This window comes from Malus sylvestris, chromosome 10 (assembly GCF_916048215.2).
Source record: "Malus sylvestris chromosome 10, drMalSylv7.2, whole genome shotgun sequence".
Lineage (NCBI taxonomy): Eukaryota > Viridiplantae > Streptophyta > Magnoliopsida > Rosales > Rosaceae > Malus > Malus sylvestris.
Genome location: NC_062269.1, coordinates 24,256,564 through 24,274,436, shown reverse-complemented (window position 1 = coordinate 24,274,436; position 17,873 = coordinate 24,256,564). Strand labels below are relative to the sequence as shown.

The 17,873-nt window shown below is 40.6% G+C and overlaps 2 long non-coding RNA genes across 3 annotated transcripts; one reads left to right on the top strand and one right to left on the bottom strand.

Annotated features, from left to right (window-relative positions):
* Nucleotides 1–11,796: 11,796 nt before the first annotated feature.
* Nucleotides 11,797–14,327, top strand: LOC126585353 (uncharacterized). 2 transcript variants are annotated; one of them, XR_007610471.1, is made up of 5 exons: nucleotides 11,797–12,458; nucleotides 13,004–13,111; nucleotides 13,208–13,324; nucleotides 13,414–13,699; nucleotides 13,894–14,327. It is a non-coding gene; the product is annotated as an uncharacterized LOC126585353 (long non-coding RNA). The 2 variants fall into 2 exon arrangements; XR_007610470.1 differs by having other exon boundaries at nucleotides 13,414–13,749.
* Nucleotides 14,328–16,385: 2,058 nt separating this feature from the next.
* Nucleotides 16,386–17,254, bottom strand: LOC126585359 (uncharacterized). The gene is made up of 2 exons (XR_007610477.1): nucleotides 17,062–17,254; nucleotides 16,386–16,986 (listed from the first exon to the last, which is right to left on the bottom strand). It is a non-coding gene; the product is annotated as an uncharacterized LOC126585359 (long non-coding RNA).
* Nucleotides 17,255–17,873: the final 619 nt, after the last annotated feature.

Here is a 17,873-nt window from a genome sequence, read left to right as displayed (position 1 = left end):
TATATAAATGGATAGAGATAGGAAAGCAAACACAAGATGTACGTGGTTCACCCAGATTGGCTACGTCCACGGAATAGAGGAGTTCTCATTAATTGTGAAGGGTTTACACAAGTACATAGGTTCAAGCTCTCCTTTAGTGAGTACAAGTGAATGATTTAGTACAAATGACATTAGGAAATATTGTGGGAGAATGATCGTCTTGACTTTCCTTATCTGTCTCATAGGTAGATGTGGCATCTTCTCTGGAAGTACTCTTCCTCCATCCCGGGGTGGTATCTGTAACTGGTGGAGATACACAAGGTAATGTATCAATGTCACTTGAAGCTTACTTGTAGTTTCAGGCTTGGTCAAGCGCGATACAAACCATGTAGTAGGAGTCCCCCAAGTCGCCGAGCTAGGGGATCTGCTGAAAGAGGTGACAGACAAGGTAAGCAATCAGAGCTCCGGCTGATTGTTCACATTCTCCCTATCTTGCAGGCAGCATGAAGGATAAAGAGAAGAAAAATGAGACGAGATGATATGAGATACTTTTGCTTTTGAAGAAGTAACTTTCCACAGGCTTATTCTTGAACTGGGCTGGAGGGTTTTCTGGTTTCCTCCAGAGTATAAGGCCGACTGAAGAATTTGAGGGTCAAAACAAGTCCATCAAATCTAGAGTATGTTCGACCCTGCTGATATGGGATACTTTTGCTTTTGACAGAGTAGTGGATGTATCGGCACGTGTGCTGTTACGCTTGTCTCCACATGCTTCCTTGTATCCTTCTCACTTGCCCTATCTGTTCCTCAGGCAGATGCGGTATCTTCCCTGGAAGCATAAGATGTTGAAGATGAGTACTCGAGAGCAATGCCAGGTAAGTAATCAGGTAAGGGGTTCCAGGCAGTCAGTTCCTGGCTGGAAGCTTGATTCCAAGTGTTGACTGATTGCTCTCTTTCTCCTTGTCTTGCAGGTAAGAACAAGGCCAAAGGAAAAGACGGGGAAAAAACATGATATGGGATACTCTTGCTTTTAACCCTGATGATATGAGATATTCTTGCTCTAGTATAGCTTGTTTACAGAGGTATTATCGGGGGGAAAGAAAGCTGAATATTTCGAAAGGCTTCGTTGGGAGTGCCCTCTCAGATAAGAGGAAGGGTTGAGCATTTTTGCAGGTCTGCCTGTCCTTTGGGGATGGAGGTCGACATATATAGGAGTCTCCCTAACATCAAGTAATAATGTTATTCCTTTACCCTGCTTGGTCATAGCACGGTAGTGGGAGCTGCTAGCTTCACAAGTTTTAACTCTGTCAGAGCACTTTGAAAAAGTGGTCTGTGGTATCTGGAAAGGTGATGTTGCGTGTGAAGATTACAGACAAGCTTTATCCAAGGAGATCCAGCTCTTGAAGTTGGGAAAGTGGTGCCTCTTCGGTTTTCGAACAAGCAATCCTGTCGGGGATCCGGCTCTCGAGATTCGGAGAACGATGCCTCTTCGATTTTTGAGAAAGCAATCCTGCTGGGGCTCTGGCTCTCGAGATTCGGAGAACGATGTCTTCGATTTTTGAGAAAGTAATCATGTTGGGAGTCTGGCTCTCGAGATTCGGAGGGCGGTGCCTCTTCGATATTGGAGCAAGCAATCTTGTTGGGAGTGTTTTCTCGAATGTGAGTAAAGGTTGGGCATGTTTGCTAGTCTACCTTGCCATGAAGCACAGAGGTTGACACACAGGGACTTTCCAATTATCCAGCAGTGGTACTGTTCCTTTACCCTCTCTTTGATTTTTGAGAAAGTAATTATGTTAGGAGTCTGGTTCTCGAAATTCGGAGGGCGGTGCCTCTTCGATTTTGGAGCAAGCAATCTTGTTGGGAGTGTTTTCTCGAATGTGAGTAAAGGTTGGGCATGTTTGCTAGTCTACCTTGCCACGAAGCACAGAGGTTGACACACAGGGACTTTCCAATTATCCAGCAATGGTACTGTTCCTTTACCCTCTCTTCGATTTTTGAGAAAGTAATCGTGTTGGGAGTTTGGCTCTCGAGATTCGGAGGGCGGTGCCTCTTCGATTTTGGAGCAAGCAATCTTGTTGGGAGTGTTTTCTCGAATGTGAGTAAAGGTTGGGCATGTTTGCTAGACTACCTTGCCACGAAGCACAGAGGTTGACACACCGGGACTTTCCAATTATCCAGCAGTGGTACTGTTCCTTTACTCTTGTGGGTAATAATATGATAGCTAGACCTTCAAAATTTATGTGTCTAAACTTTGTTAGTATTGTTTCTTTGCTATTCTTTTACCCTTCTTGGTTAGAGCGATGTAGTGGGAGCTGCAAGCTTCACGTGTCTCAACTTTGTCAGAGAACTTTGGCAAAGTTAGATGTGGTACCCATGAGCTACTGTTGCGTGTGGGAAGTGGGTGATTGAACAGTACGATTCATGTGCTTTCTACTTCGCCAGAAATCTTCGACAGAATGCCCATAATTTCCGCAAAGCTGAGTGCGTGTGACAGGTGCTGACAAGGCTGGAAAAGTAGGTGCCTCTTCGATTTCTGAGATCGGCCCTCGTGGTCTCTGAGCAGCCCAGCTTTTGAGAAAGCAAACGCCTCTTCGATTTCTGAGCAGGTGCCTCTTCGATTTTTGAAGCTTCGTCGAGTGCAGATTTTTATAGAGGCTGACATTAAGTTCCAAAGCACACTTGAATATCCACCAGTAGGAGCTCCATTCTTGCACTTCTAAGATCTTGATTTGTCCGACCTCTTCTCTCTTCAACACCTTTGAAAATGTCTGGCCCCTCCGACCGTCGTTTTGACTTTAACCTTGTTGAAGAGGCAGCCCTGCCTTCTCCAGACAACATATGGCGCCCATCCTTCGTCTCCCCTACTGGTCCTTTTACCGTTGGGGATTCCGTGATGAAGAATGATATGACCGCTGCGGTAGTGGCCAGGAACCTTCTCACTCCCAAAGATAACAGACTACTTTCCAAACGGTCTGATGAGTTGGCTGTTAAGGATTCTCTAGCTCTTAGTGTTCAGTGTGCAGGTTCTGTGTCTAATATGGCCCAACGCCTATTTGCTCGAACCCGCCAAGTTGAATCATTGGCGGCTGAAGTGATGAGTCTCAAACAGGAGATTAGAGGGCTCAAGCATGAGAATAAACAGTTGCACCGGCTCGCACATGACTATGCTACAAACATGAAGAGGAAGCTTGACCAGATGAAGGAATCTAATGGTCAGGTTTTACTTGATCATCAGAGATTTGTGGGTTTGTTCCAAAGGCATTTATTGCCTTCGTCTTCTGGGGTTGTACCGCGTAATGAAGCTCCAAATGATCAACCTCTGATGCCTCCTCCTTCTAGGGTTCTGTCCAGTACTGAGGCTCCGAATGATCCCCCTCCGGTGCCTTCTCTTTCTGGGGCTCTACCGACTGCTGAGACTTCTCCTAAGCAACCTTTGTGAAGGCTCCCTCTTGTTTGTTTATTTTGACTCAAGTATATGTACATATTTGTAACTTATCGGGAATATCAATAAATAAGCTTTCCTTCATTTCAACGTATTGTGTTAAATACACCAAAGCCTTCTTCGCTAAGTTCTTTGAATTTTCTTTTGTTGAAACTTGTATGTTGAAGCTTTGGTACGCAGACGGGACGGAACGGGACGGGACGGGACGGGACGGAACGGGACGGGACGGGACGGAACGAAGGTGTAATTTTTGAAAAATACTTGGGGTATATTTGTCTTAAAATGGTAAAACAGTGTGTTCCACATACGTGGAACAAACCCGTTCCAGGGGGGAGATGGGACGCAAAAACACCCAAAATTTATCCCGTGGAACAGCCCGTTCCACCCATTTTTGGCGTACCAAACGCGGGACGGAATGCCTCGTCCCGTTCCGTCCCGTCCCGTCCCACGTACCAAACGCACCCTTAATTTCCCGAGTGAGGAAAACTTCTCGGTTGGAGACTTGGAAAATCCAAGTCACTGAGTGGGATCAGCTATATGAATCTTAGAACGCCATTGTGTTCTGTCATGTGTCATGTCCTCCGTTAGATCCAAGTACTCTAAGTCATTTCTTAGGGTCTATTCCAAAGTTTTCCTAGGTCTTCCTCTACCCCTTCGGCCCTGAACCTCTGTCCCACAGTCGCATCTTCTAATCGGAGCGTCAGTAGGCCTTCTTTGCACATGTCCAAACCACCGTAACCGATTTTCTCTCATATTTCCTTCAATTTCGGCTACTCCTACTTTACCCCGGATATCCTCATTCCTAATCTTATCCTTTCTCGTGTGCCCACACATCCAACGAAGCATCCTCATCTCCGCTACACCCATTTTGTGTACGTGTTGATGTTTCACCGCCCAACATTCTGTGCCATACAGCATCGCCGGCCTTATTGCCGTCCTATAAAATTTTCCCTTGAGCTTCAGTGGCATACGGCGGTCACACAACACGCCGGATGCACTCTTCCACTTCATCCATCCAGCTTGTATTCTATGGTTGAGATCTCCATCTAATTCTCCGTTCTTTTGCAAGATAGATCCTAGGTAACGAAAACGGTCGCTCTTTGGTATTTCTTGATCTCCGATCCTCACCCCTAACTCGTTTTGGCCTCCATTTGCACTGAACTTGCACTCCATATATTCTGTCTTTGATCGGCTTAGGCGAAGACCTTTAGATTCCAACACTTCTCTCCAAAGGTTAAGCTTTGCATTTACCCCTTCCTGAGTTTCATCTATCAACACTATATCGTCTGCGAAAAGCATACACCAAGGAATATCATCTTGAATATGTCTTGTTAACTCATCCATTACCAACGCAAAAAGGTAAGGACTTAAGGATGAGCCTTGATGTAATCCGACAGTTATGGGAAAGCTTTCGGTTTGTCCTTCATGAGTTCTTACGGCAGTCTTTGCTCCTTCATACATATCCTGTATAGCTTGGATATATGCTACTCATACTCATTTCTTCTCTAAAATCCTCCAAAGAATGTCTCTTGGGACCCTATCATACGCTTTTTCCAAATCTATAAAGACCATGTGTAAATCCTTTTTCCCATCTCTATATCTTTCCATCAATCTTCGTAAGAGATAGATTGCCTCCATGGTTGAGCGCCCTGGCATGAACCCGAATTGGTTGTCCGAAACCCGTGTCTCTTGCCTCAATCTATGCTCAATGACTCTCTCCCAGAGCTTCATTGTATGACTCATTAGCTTAATACCCCTATAGTTCATGCAATTTTGTACATCGCCCTTATTCTTGTAGATAGGCACCAAAGTGCTCATTCGCCACTCATTTGGCATCTTCTTCGTTTTCAAAATCCTATTGAAAAGGTCAGTGAGCCATGTTATACCTGTCTCTTCCAAAACTTTCCACACTTCGATTGGTATATCGTCTGGGCCTACTGCTTTTCTATGCTTCATCTTCTTCAAAGCTACAACCACTTCTTCCTTCCGGATTCTACGATAAAAAGAGTAGTTTCTACACTCTTCTGAGTTACTCAACTCCCCTAAAGAAGCACTCCTTTCATGTCATTCATTGAAAAGATTATGAAAATAACCTTTCCATCTGTCTTTAACCGCGTTCTCTGTAGCAAGAACCTTTCCATCCTCATCCTTGATGCACCTCACTTGGTTTAGGTCCCTTGTCTTCTTTTCCCTTGCTCTAGCTAGTTTATAGATATCCAACTCTCCTTCTTTGGTATCTAGTCGCTTATACATATCGTCATAAGCCGCTAACTTAGCTTCTCTCACAGCTTTCTTCGCCTCTTGCTTCGTTTTTCTATACCTTTCACCATTTTCATCGGTCCTATCCTTGTATAAGGCTTTACAACATTCCTTCTTAGCCTTCACCTTTGTTTGTACCTCCTCATTCCACCACCAAGATTCCTTTTAGTGTGGGGCAAAGCCCTTGGACTCTCCTAATACCTCTTTTGCTACTTTTCGGATACAACTAGCCATGGAATCCCACATTTGGTTAGCTTCCCCCTCTCTATCCCACACACACTGGGTGATTACTTTCTCTTTGAAAATGGCTTGTTTTTCTTCTTTTAGATTCCACCATCTAGTCTTTGGGCACTTCCAAGTCTTGTTCTTTTTTCTCACTCTTTTGATATGTACATCCATCACCAACAAGCGATGTTGATTAGCCACGCTCTCTCCTGGTATAACTTTGCAATCCTTACAAGTTATATGATCCCCTTTCCTCATTAGAAGAAAATCTATTTGTGTTTTTGACGACCCACTCTTGTAGGTGATCACATGTTCTTCTCTCTTCTTAAAGAAGGTGTTGGCTAAGAAGAGATCATATGCCATTGCAAAATCCAAGATAGCTTCCCCATCCTCGTTTCTCTCCCCAAAACCATGGCCACCATGAAAACCTCCATAGTTGCCTGTCTCCCTGCCCACGTGTCCATTTAAATCTCCTCCTATAAATAACTTCTCTGTCTGAGCAATTCCTTGCACCAAGTCTCCAAGGTCTTCCCAAAATTTCTCCTTCGAACTCGTGTCCAACCCTACTTGAGGTGCGTACGCACTAATCACATTGATAAGTTCTTGTCCTATTACAATCTTGATTGCCATGATTCTATCTCCTACCCTCTTGACATCTACAACATCTTGTGTCAAGGTCTTGTCCACGATGATGCCAACACCGTTTCTCGTTCTATTTGTGCCCGAATACCATAGTTTAAACCCTGAGTTTTCTAGATCCTTTGCCTTACGATCAACCCACTTAGTTTCTTGTAGGCACATAATATTTATCCTTCTCCTCACCATAACTTCTACTACTTCCATAGATTTTCCCGTCAAGGTTCCTATATTCCATGTTCCTAAACGCATTTTGCTCTCTTGAACTCTACCCTTCTGTCCTAGCTTCTTTACCCTTCCCCGTCTAATAGGATCAAAGTACTTCTTTTGTGTGTCCCGTGTAAAGTTGATAGGAGCATATGCTCCCAAACAACTTTGAGTGGAGTCGTTCGAAAAGAAGTTTCTATAGCCCCCTTGCTCATTTAACACTGCATCCGGGTGCCGATGGAGATACAGCGACCCTTGCTCACTTATCACTGTGCTCGGGCCACACAGCACGCCACTTACGGGTGACGCTCTAGCTTTAGCGCGATTTCGTTCTGGATTCATTTTCATAAGGATTCGACGTGATCATGGAGTGCCGGCTGTCGACTACCTGACGCCCTCCCCCTCCTCCTTTATCCGGGCTTGGGACCGGCAATGTAAGATAAACTTACACGGCGGAGTTATTTGATAATACTACAACATTAAAATTTTCTTTAAAATATCACTTAAAAATCCGAATATAATGTAGGTGTACGTTTATTTTCTACTTTAACCCTTTGCTAACACCAAGCCCAAGGTTAAAACCAAACGACATGTCCTATTTTTTCGTTATTCTCGAACTCAACATCTCGATTCTTTCACCACGAACGGCCTCAACAACCTCCGTTTCCATCGAAACTTACCATATCTTGTGTCGTGGAAGAAAAATGCTCTCCTTCAATTTTCCCCAATTTAATGATTTAATAAAACTAAAAATTTGGATCTTAAATTCTAAAATCAGAGAAGTCTTTCCATATAAAACAGCTCCAACAGGGTTTTCTCCTAGATGTTGAGGTGATTAAGGGGTGGTTTAGGAGTGAGGTGCTTAAAAAAAAAGCACCCATGAAAAAAAGCTGTGAGGGTTTTAGGTGTTTGGTAAACTGAAAAAAAATGGCTTATTTTGGAAGCTGCTGTGAGAATAAGCTGAAATCAAAGGAAAAAGCTGAAGCTGCTATTTGCAGCTTTGGAAAACTGGCTTTTTTTTTAAAGCACACGGAGCTACAGTGCTTCTTTAATGAAAAGACCCACTATCAGACTGTTTTTTTTTTCCAAAAGCACTTTTACAAAAAAGTTTACCAAACACTCTGCTGATTTATTTCACAGCCGCTTATTCTCACAGCACAGCCGCTTATTCTCACATCAGCTTTTTTTCAAAGCACAGCAATACCAAACCAGCCTTAATTCTGTTACACCCAACCCCCGATTTTTAAAAGGGTTTTTTATCACAAATGGTTTCTGAAATTGACTCACCCAATCAAGATAGTCCCTGAAATTGAAAATCAATCAATGTAGTTCCTGAAAATGGTTGTTGCAAATCAATGTGGTCCTTCCGTCATAATTCCGTTAAATTTTTTTGTTAAATGTTGATGTGGCACATAAATGGGTCCCGCAAATTTAATTAAATATTATTATGTGAATAAAAAATATTTAAATAATAAAAAACAATTGTTATTTTTTATAATTAAAATCTTAATCAAAATAAAGGAAGGAGCATCATCTCCTTCCCCTCCTATTCACAGAAATATTCATAGAAATGATGAAATTGGAAGGAGAAAATCCAGTTCCCTATATGAAAGTCACAACAAATCATAAATCCACAATTCAGAAAAGGATCTCGTCGCCCTCAGTCACCATATTTTAAGGCTTATTGAGGTTTTTTCAAAGGCTTTGCATCGCGTCTCCATCGCCACCAGTGAATCCTCCACCTCCACACTCTCTCTCTCTCTCTCTCTCTCTCTCTCTCTCTCTCTCTCATAATATCAATTTCTCACCCTCATCATTCGAACACAAAAAAAAAAAAGTGAAGATTTTCTCTTTTTTGCTTTTCCCCTTCTTTTTCCTCTGATACGTTGGATAGATGTCGACCCTCTGCTCGCTTTTTCCTTTTGCGTTAATTAGAGATTGATCCTTGGTGTTTGATAAATTTAATCTGAACCTCAACACAGTAAAGCTCTAATCTTTGTTGGATCTCATTTGGGAAACAAAAAACTCAAGTTTTGTGCTTTTTATTGTAATTAGAGAGTATTTTCATTTTTTGGATTTCGTTTTCTGTGGCAATTAGTTAGTGTGGGAATTATTTCAGGTGTTAAATGGCTTCGAAAGCGAATGCAGATGGTCAGACTAGGAGCTTGGGATTTCTCCTTCCAATTTCATCATTTCTGTGAATAGGAGGGGAAGAAGATGATGAACAGTGTTCAATCATCTCCTTCTTCATCTTTTTTTAATATTTTAATTATAAAAAAGTAACAATTGTTTTTATTATTTAAATATTTTTTATTCACATAATAATATTTAATTAAATTTGTAGGACCCATTTATGTGCCACATTAGTACTTAACATAAATTTTAACGGAATTGTGACAGAATGACTACATTGATTTGCAACAATCATTTTCAAGGACTACATTGATTGATTTTCAATTTCAAGGACCATCTTAATTGGATGGGTCAATTTCATAGACCATTTATGATAAAAACCCTTTTTAAAAATAGTTTTGAGTTTTTATTTAAAAAATTGTTTTTGGGTCTTAATGTGTGTGCCCGTGGAGCCCTATTTCTTTTTTGGTCTCCCCTACCTGCCCCCCTTTCTTCTATTTTTTCCTTTGGACTTGTGAGTCTTCTCTCTCCCTTTCTCTGCAACTCTCTCCTTCCCTCCCCAAAAATTAGCGCACACGCGCACCCATTGACAGTCACCACCTCATCCACCCCCACCTAAACCTTCCCGTGTGATCCACAAAACTTGGAGCAAGGTTGGAGCACACCCAAAACCTCCCCGTTCTCGTGGTGCCGTGGCGTTGCCACTGTGCATCTCCTTCTGTGGCGAGTTTTTAGATTTCCAATGATGGTAAGTCCTGAGAATCACCCAAAACTTCTTGGATCGTATTTTGGGTAGTATTTCTAGTTTTTCTAAGACATTTGGTGCAAGAAACGTCCTTGGAAACTCAAATCCAGTTTCCGGTGAGAAACCGACGGCTTTCGAGCCAATTTCCGGCCAAACCACGGTGATTTGGCCACAAGAACCAAATCACAATCAACTCATTCAACATTCTGATCTGTACAAGGACCTCAGTATATAAACTGAGTTTGCAAGCTAAACGACCTAATTGAAACCAATCTCTTAGAAACAAGAGATTAGGATAACAATACAATAAACCAAAATAAGTAACTTATCTATAGAAGAAGACAAGATTGATGGCACAAAAGATCGTTTCCTACACTCTATAGAAACTGGAATGTTTATGCTCTCAATAGGACTTAACACAATATTAAGCCTATATTCTACGAGTGCGGGGATCAACCTTTTATAGTCCCATAACCTTATTGATATCCTACCTAATACTGTTGAAATGTCTCATATCGACCGTATCAATGAGAAAATAAGAGTTTAAATATTCTAACCCCACTCCAACTAATACCGAGGTTTTTTGTAATAAAATCCCACACCTGACGGATTGTGCAAGTGGTAATTACTAAGTTGGGGACAATATCGGTGTTGTTGGAAGTGGGCCGTATGGCCCGTCTCTCTGATAATTCTACATGGTATCAGAGTCAGAGAACGGGCCTGTACTGTACTGCCACGTGATGGGTAGGTCCCCTTGGCCCTGTGCGATGATGGTGGGTCCCTTGGCCCTGCGTGTAGGGTGAGTCCCTTTGGCTCGACGTGATTGTCTATTTGTGGATCTCCTACTAGTGACCCACTAATTGGGTCTCACGTGAGGGGGCGTGTTGAAATATCCCACATTAACGTATCAATGAGAAAAGAAAAGTTTAAAAATCCTAACCCCACTCCAACTAATACCAAGGCCTTTTGTGATAAAACCTCACACCTGACAGATTGTGCAAATGGTAATTACTAAGTTGGTGTTGTTGGAAGTGGGCTGTATGGTCCGTCTCTCTAGTAATTCTACAATTACAAACACCACCAAATGCTCCATCGATACGAAGAATATCTAAGAACTTGATTTCTAAGGCTGTCGGGTTGGCTACCATATGTTAAATAGATACCCCAGAGATATTTGCTTCCCACTACCTTGGACTAAGGTGATAACCCTTAGGGTGCGTTTGGTACGCAGACGGAACGGGACGGGACGGGAAGGGACGGAACGGGACAGAACGGGAAGGAACAGATGTTCTTTGTTATGTTTGGTACGCACAGGACGGAACAGGATGATTGTTCCGTCCTGCGTTTGGTACCGCATGGACGGAACAAAACCCAAAGATTAAAATGACTAAAATACCCAAAACCCTTCTTACGGCAACACAGAACATCGCCACTGCTGCTTCTTCTTCTTCATCTTCCACTATCTTCTCTCACCCTCCAAACCCAACATTCATCGCCACCCCTTCTCTTCTCTCACCCACCACAACCCGCCATCTCCACCATCACCGCACCTAGTAAGTGAGTTCTCCCGCATCCTCAACGACCACAGGAACCCTCACCACGACTTGGAGCTCTCCCTCAACGCTCTGTCTACCCAAATCTCCACATACTTGGTTGAGCAAGTTCTGAAACGCTGCAAAAATCTAGGGCTTTCTGCACACAGGTTCATTCTTTGGGCTAAAACAATTCCGGGTTTTCGACATAGTGTTGAAAGCTATCACATTTTGATTGACATTTTAGGAAGTAGCAAGCAATATGCTGTGTTGTGGGATTTCCTCATAGAAATGAGAGAGTCCAAGTGTTGTGATATTGGCCCGGAAATTTTCTGGGTTATTTTTCAGGTTTATAGTAGAGCTAATTTGCCTCGCGAAGCAATTCAAGCTTTAAATCGAATGGTTGAGTTTGGAATTAAACCCAGTGTTCATGATCTTGATCAGCTTCTTTACACATTATGTAAAAGAAAGCATGTCAAGTATGCCCATGAATTTTTTGATAAAGTTAAGAGTGGGTTTCAGTTGAATGCGAAAACTTAAAGTATTTTTTTATGAGAGGTTGGGGAGACGTTGGTGATTCGGATGAAGCACGTAAGATGTTTGATGAAATGACTGAATGAGGATGTTTGGTTAATGTGCCTGCGTATGATAGTTATTTGGAGGCTCTGTGTAAAGGTGGGAAAGTTGACGAGGCGTATAAGATATTTCGGGAGATGGGGTCGAATGGAGTTGAACGGGATGCTTGTACCTATTCGATTTTCATTCGTACTTATTGTGAGGTGGATGATCTTCCACCTTTTATGCTTTCTTCCAGCCCGTAGAACCTACTTTATTTAGATTGTCTGGGTCCTGCGATTTTGTGATAATCTTCCATGGGAAATGATTTTTGTTTGTTTTGGTTGGTCTGATTTCAAATTGTTTGTTTTGGCTTGCTGCACATGATATGATCTTCAATTGATAATTTATGTGTGTTAATACTTTATGCAATTATTTCTTATGTTCTGGGTGAGTCTCAACCTCACAGTTTTAACCTTATTCCAATGGTGTCCTTGGATCGCATAAGATATGCACTGTTATTTTTTTTTTAATTCTTCCTTATCCCTTCTCTCTCTTTCCTCTTGCAGTTCTCCCGGGACTAAGGAGAGTCCTAACAAGTAGCAACAAGACTCGATCTTTGTATGTTCGAATTTACCCCTCTATGGAAGAGTACAATAAGCCCAGTTGCGGTGGGTTTTCCGATGAAGATGAGAGTTTTTTCTGGCCAATTTCAAGCATTTCCCACCTTTTTTTGGGTTCGGCGAAGGTAATAGGCATACAACGGTTTTTTTTACCTACTTTCAAAATTATTTTATAAGTAATTTTTGTATCTATGAATTGCTTGATTCAAATGTTATATCTTATCTGCATATTGAGGTTTTTTGGGATAAAGGTTCCCCACTCCACAATATTGATATAGGGCTAGAGATTGACGACGTAGGACGTACTATACACCATCTAATTTGTCTAATTGATCGCATAGCTGTTGGCCAGAATGCTTGAAGTGGAACCATGTAATATATTCTACAAACATGGGAAGAGAATGATGCTCCATATCGAGTTTTAAGAGATCACTTCAATCTGTTAGCGTTTTTCATACAAGGGCTATATATATATACATACACACACACACATATTCGATCATGTAGACCAAATTAGAATCGATTACTACTCTGTGGTGAACTGGATACATTCATTTTATGCAATAATTTCTTATATAAAGAAATTAATGAATAACTTTTAGATCGAAGTTTAAATTTTGTAGTTTCTTTTTTTTCCATTAAGATAAAGACTTATTATCTTGTTCGATAGATGCATATTTTGCAGATAATGAATCTGGAGCACATAAAATATCTATCACACCACAGTGTACGTAGATGTGTTTGCTTGGATGGATGGCCACGATTCATGAATCAATTGGTATATAACGATTATGCCCCATCAACTTCCCAAAGTTTTTTAAGTTATACTGAACTGTTTCTTGCAATCATTATTCTTTTGTTAATTCTTTTGCAGCATCCTTTTGTGCATTGTATTGGGTTTTAGTGTTTGAAGCCGTAGCCACATAAGTTGGCCAAGTAGCTGTGCCAGCCATCCCTCATTGCCCTTTTTGGAGCTGCCACTACTGCTATGGTAATTTTCGCTTCTTAATCTTTGTAATAAACTACATTATGAAATTGATACAAGCATTTAAGATAATGATTCATGGCTTATGCAAGAAGAAACGTAAACTAGAGGAGGCTTGTAAATACTTTGAGATAATGATCGATGAAGGTATACCGCCATACTCTTCTACTATTGAGATGCTAAGTAACCGGAGTAGGGGCTTAGGGCTCCTCGACCATGTTGAGACACTTGCAAGTAAGATGGAACAAAGCACTTCTTGCTCAATACAAGAGTTGGAAAACTTTATGAGAGATAATAAAGCTTATATAGCAACGAGAAGTGTAGAGAGTGACTTTGAAAGTGACTGATGAACCAAAGGTCGGGTATCGGATGAAATGTAAGGTGTAGTCCCGTCCTGACCTTACCATGTCTCAGTTTGTCTATTAATATATGTATCTTTCTCTTGCATGTCTATTTGTACAGGCATGCTCAATGAAACTTTTGTTACTTGGTATGTAAACTATTGTTGCTGTTATGCTTTGGTGGTCAGTCTTACAGCTTGCTGGCAGTTATGAATCTTCCATGATATTTTGCAGTTATGAATCTTTCTGATTTCTGATAGCACGGATGATGTTAAACAAACATGATCTCCAAATTTCTCACCAAAAAGAGCAGAAGATAACAAGAATCCTTTGAAGCCAACCAAGAACACAAAGTGGTCATGTCCGGTTGAAAGCTTACCTTGATAAACAAGCGTTATTCGGTCTAGAGAAGGCGGCATGAGAGCTTACCTTGGTAAACAAGTATTATTCGTGCCAAGAATAGTCTTTTCGTTTTCTATTCTCTTGATGATTCTTTACTTTCTAGCGATAGATAGGACAGCTTGAATCAATGAAATTAATTTACCTAGTTGTTCGAAGAACTTCTTCTCCGGTTATTTTTAAGGTCGGGTATTTGATAAATTGAATTGAGCATCGGTCGTTGCTTCCTTCAGTTTTGTATTCACTAGTTGTAATCATATATATTATCTTGGAACCAATGAAGCCGGCAACCCTCAACGAGTTTTTTCTTTTACGTGAGAGAAATGCTAAGGGGTGTCTATGGAGAACACGAATTCCCTCCGGATCCATTACGTGGAGGTCCAGAAGAATCAATGTTTCTCATTATCTTAAACACAATATCAGCTGCAAGTATTAATGACAAACCTTTGAGCTAAAGTTCTATCTCAGTAACTCTCTCTTTCTCTCTATATAAATTTTATCCTTGTAGATCACTATCTACTGCTTAATAACAGTTACTGTAAATGAAAAGGCTGTTTTTCACTACAAATTTACAGTCAAAAAATTGCATATTAGCGAGGCACCTCACCTCCGGAATCTAGCACAGAATCACCTGCCCTGAATCACCCTTTAATTGAGAACCAAGTCCTCAGATTTCTTCTATATATAAGCCCGCACCATGGCTAAGTTTAATGATATTATCTTATTCATGAGAACCATGTAATGGTTGTCATGCAAGGATGAAAAATATATAAGTTTAATCATATTATCTTGCTAAAGCAATAAACATGAAATATCCAGAACTTAAACATGAAATCCCAAATTAAACATTCGTCCTGACTTGAAAAAAAAAAGATAAGGTCTTACTAAGCCCTAGAAGTTGATATAGTTCATATCATACTAAACCCCCTAATGCTCCGATGCCATCCATAAACATTTTAATGAAATCTGGCTTGTCAGAGTCATCCAGGGTACACCAAAAACTAAACATATCAGTATCTTTCACTAACTTCATTGAAATTTTCAGCACCTGATCATACGGGATACCCATGGCCTTAAGCTGAGAAGGTAACTTGGCTTTAGCTTCTCTTAAAGTAAAACTTTCCCCTAAATTCTTCATTTCTGTAACTGCTTTATCCCAACCTTCACGAATAACAGCTACAATATTTGCATCAACATCATTCGTATTCCTCTTCCTCTTCCTAAGAGGTTGAGATGCAATGGATGTACCAACAGAATGAGATGGGGTAGGTGAAGTCGGAGGCATCTCGAAGGTCTCATCGCAATCCTCATTTTCCATTCCCATGTTTTCCATTGCATTTGCTGCTGATTCAGCCATACTACCCGTAGCTCGGTCTCTCCCAAACACCGTACACAAGCGTGGATAGAATGGAAATGGCTTATTTGGTTTGTAATATGCATTAGGATATTTCTAAAATAAGAACCCAAAGAAATCAAAGTTATGACTTCAAAGAAATCAAATATTGAAATTGAATATTTTAAAATAAAATTGAACTTAGTAGAACCTGTGCAAGATTGTGCACGTGCAACTGTGCAAGATTGTGTTTTTGAGACAACTATATATATTGGGAAGGGTGAGACAGCTATATATATTGGGAAGGGGCCTATGAGTTAATAATAATTTGGTATTTAACTACAAATGAAGAAAAATCTTATTAAAGCAACTAATTGAAAAAGAATAAGAAACAAAATATACCTTCACCCACAGCTGTAGTACATCGTCACTATCCACAACAACACATTTTTTTTCGTCATTCCAACCAAATCCAGAGGTATTCATCATGTCATATGCAGAGGAATACTTTTCTTTCAGACGCTTCAGCTTGTTTTGTTTATGCTTTGGCTCTATATTAATGCTCGGAATCATCTCCCTCATCTTGGTGGCAACCATTACAAATGTACCAACCTTAAAACTGCCGGTCTCACACCTAACACCATCAACTACCATCTCCTCGAGGATGGTAAGCAGCACATCCTCTTCATTATCATTCCAATTACGTGAGGTGGCCATATAATCTATCAAAGAAGCCATAATATTACATATGAAAAACAAAGAAACATATTGTTAGTGGAGCAAACATGATGCAATTACGTTAATATCTACCTACAGCTTTTTACAAAGCTAAATTACTTCCTAGTGGACAAGGTAATCAATTATCAATTTATTATCCATGTACTCAAGGCTACATGGCAACACCAAGGGATAGCACTTACAAACAAAAAATTTAAAGATCATAGAAAATGCACTTAATTAACATAGAAAATGCACTTACACCAAGGGATCTCAATTACCACATTACAAATCCACTTAATAAACATCTCAATAGTCTTCAAACAATGAAAAACAATTACAGCAATCATCTCAGTAAAATGTCATCAAACAATAAAAGATAATTACAACAACTACTATGTCAACCCATTTTCAAGCCCTCCTTCCTCTCCACTCATCATATATTTCTCTTGCAAGATCATCCCTCCATTGAGTCCATATTTGGCTTGACTTAACGGTTTCAATGTAGGCTAATACTTCTGGTAAATCTTCCCCTATAGGCAATTCATCAAATGCAAGCCTTGCATTTTCCTCAGGATCAACCGCCATGTACATTCTAATAAAATTATGAAGTAAACTACATGCAGTGATCATTCGTCCCTGAATCTTAATTGGATAGTAGGAAGGACTTCGCAAGATAGCCCAACGTCTTTTGAGGAGGCCAAAACATCTCTCAATGACATTCCTAGCATGTGAGTGTTTCATATTAAAATATTCTTCATGATTCGTAGGTGCCCGTGAATTGCCTTCCCACTCTTGCAAATAGTATCTAGTGCCTCTATACGGTGCCAGAAAACCCTCACCATTCGTATATCCGGAATCAACCAAATAGTATGTACCTACATTAGTTGATAATAAATTTTAGTTGTTGGCCAACAAAGGTAAGGAAGAATACTAGGTCTTGTCTATCTTACCAGTTGGGACCTTGAGGCCATTAGCTCTAGTAACAGCGTCACCAAGAACTCTCGAATCAGTAGCTGATCCCTCCCAACCGGATAACACATATACGAATTTGAGGTCATGTGTGCATACGCCTAACACATTAGTTGCTATATGACCCTTCCTTGTTCTATATCTTGGTCTATCGGCCTCAGGCACAATGACCCCTATGTATGTTCCATCTAGCGCTCCTAAGCAACCCTAGACAAAAGAAAAACTTATATTAATTACCAACTACAAATAATTATGTTATTAATGATTTTACTATGATGCTTACCTTAAAGCATTTCCATCTCGATTCCGTGCAATCCTCCGGGATAGGGGTTGGTTTTGCAAACAACACCTCTTGCAAATTGAGCAACGCATGCAATACTCTGCGAATATACCGACTAATAGTTTCACCAGACCTAATGAATCTAACTTGCATTGACCTATTTTTATTGTGGTGGGCTAATATGTTAACAAAAGTAGCAACTTGCTCCTCTATTGTAACATGACCATCATCTACCAACCCACCACGAGTTTGTAGTAAATCACATAAAACTGCAAATGCATTCCTATCCATTCGCAGCTCCCACAAATAGTTAGTATCACTCAATTGCGTGATACGATTTATTTCCTCTCTCCTAACATGAAGTCTAACAAATGTCCTTTGCTCTAAACTAGCTTTTTCCTGTTGTCTCCTTTGTTGTTGTCTATACCTCAACAATTGGCAATTCATACTAAAGACTTGTGCCATTATAATCCAAACGTTCAAAAGAACAAAGAATTGAGTCTCATAATCATC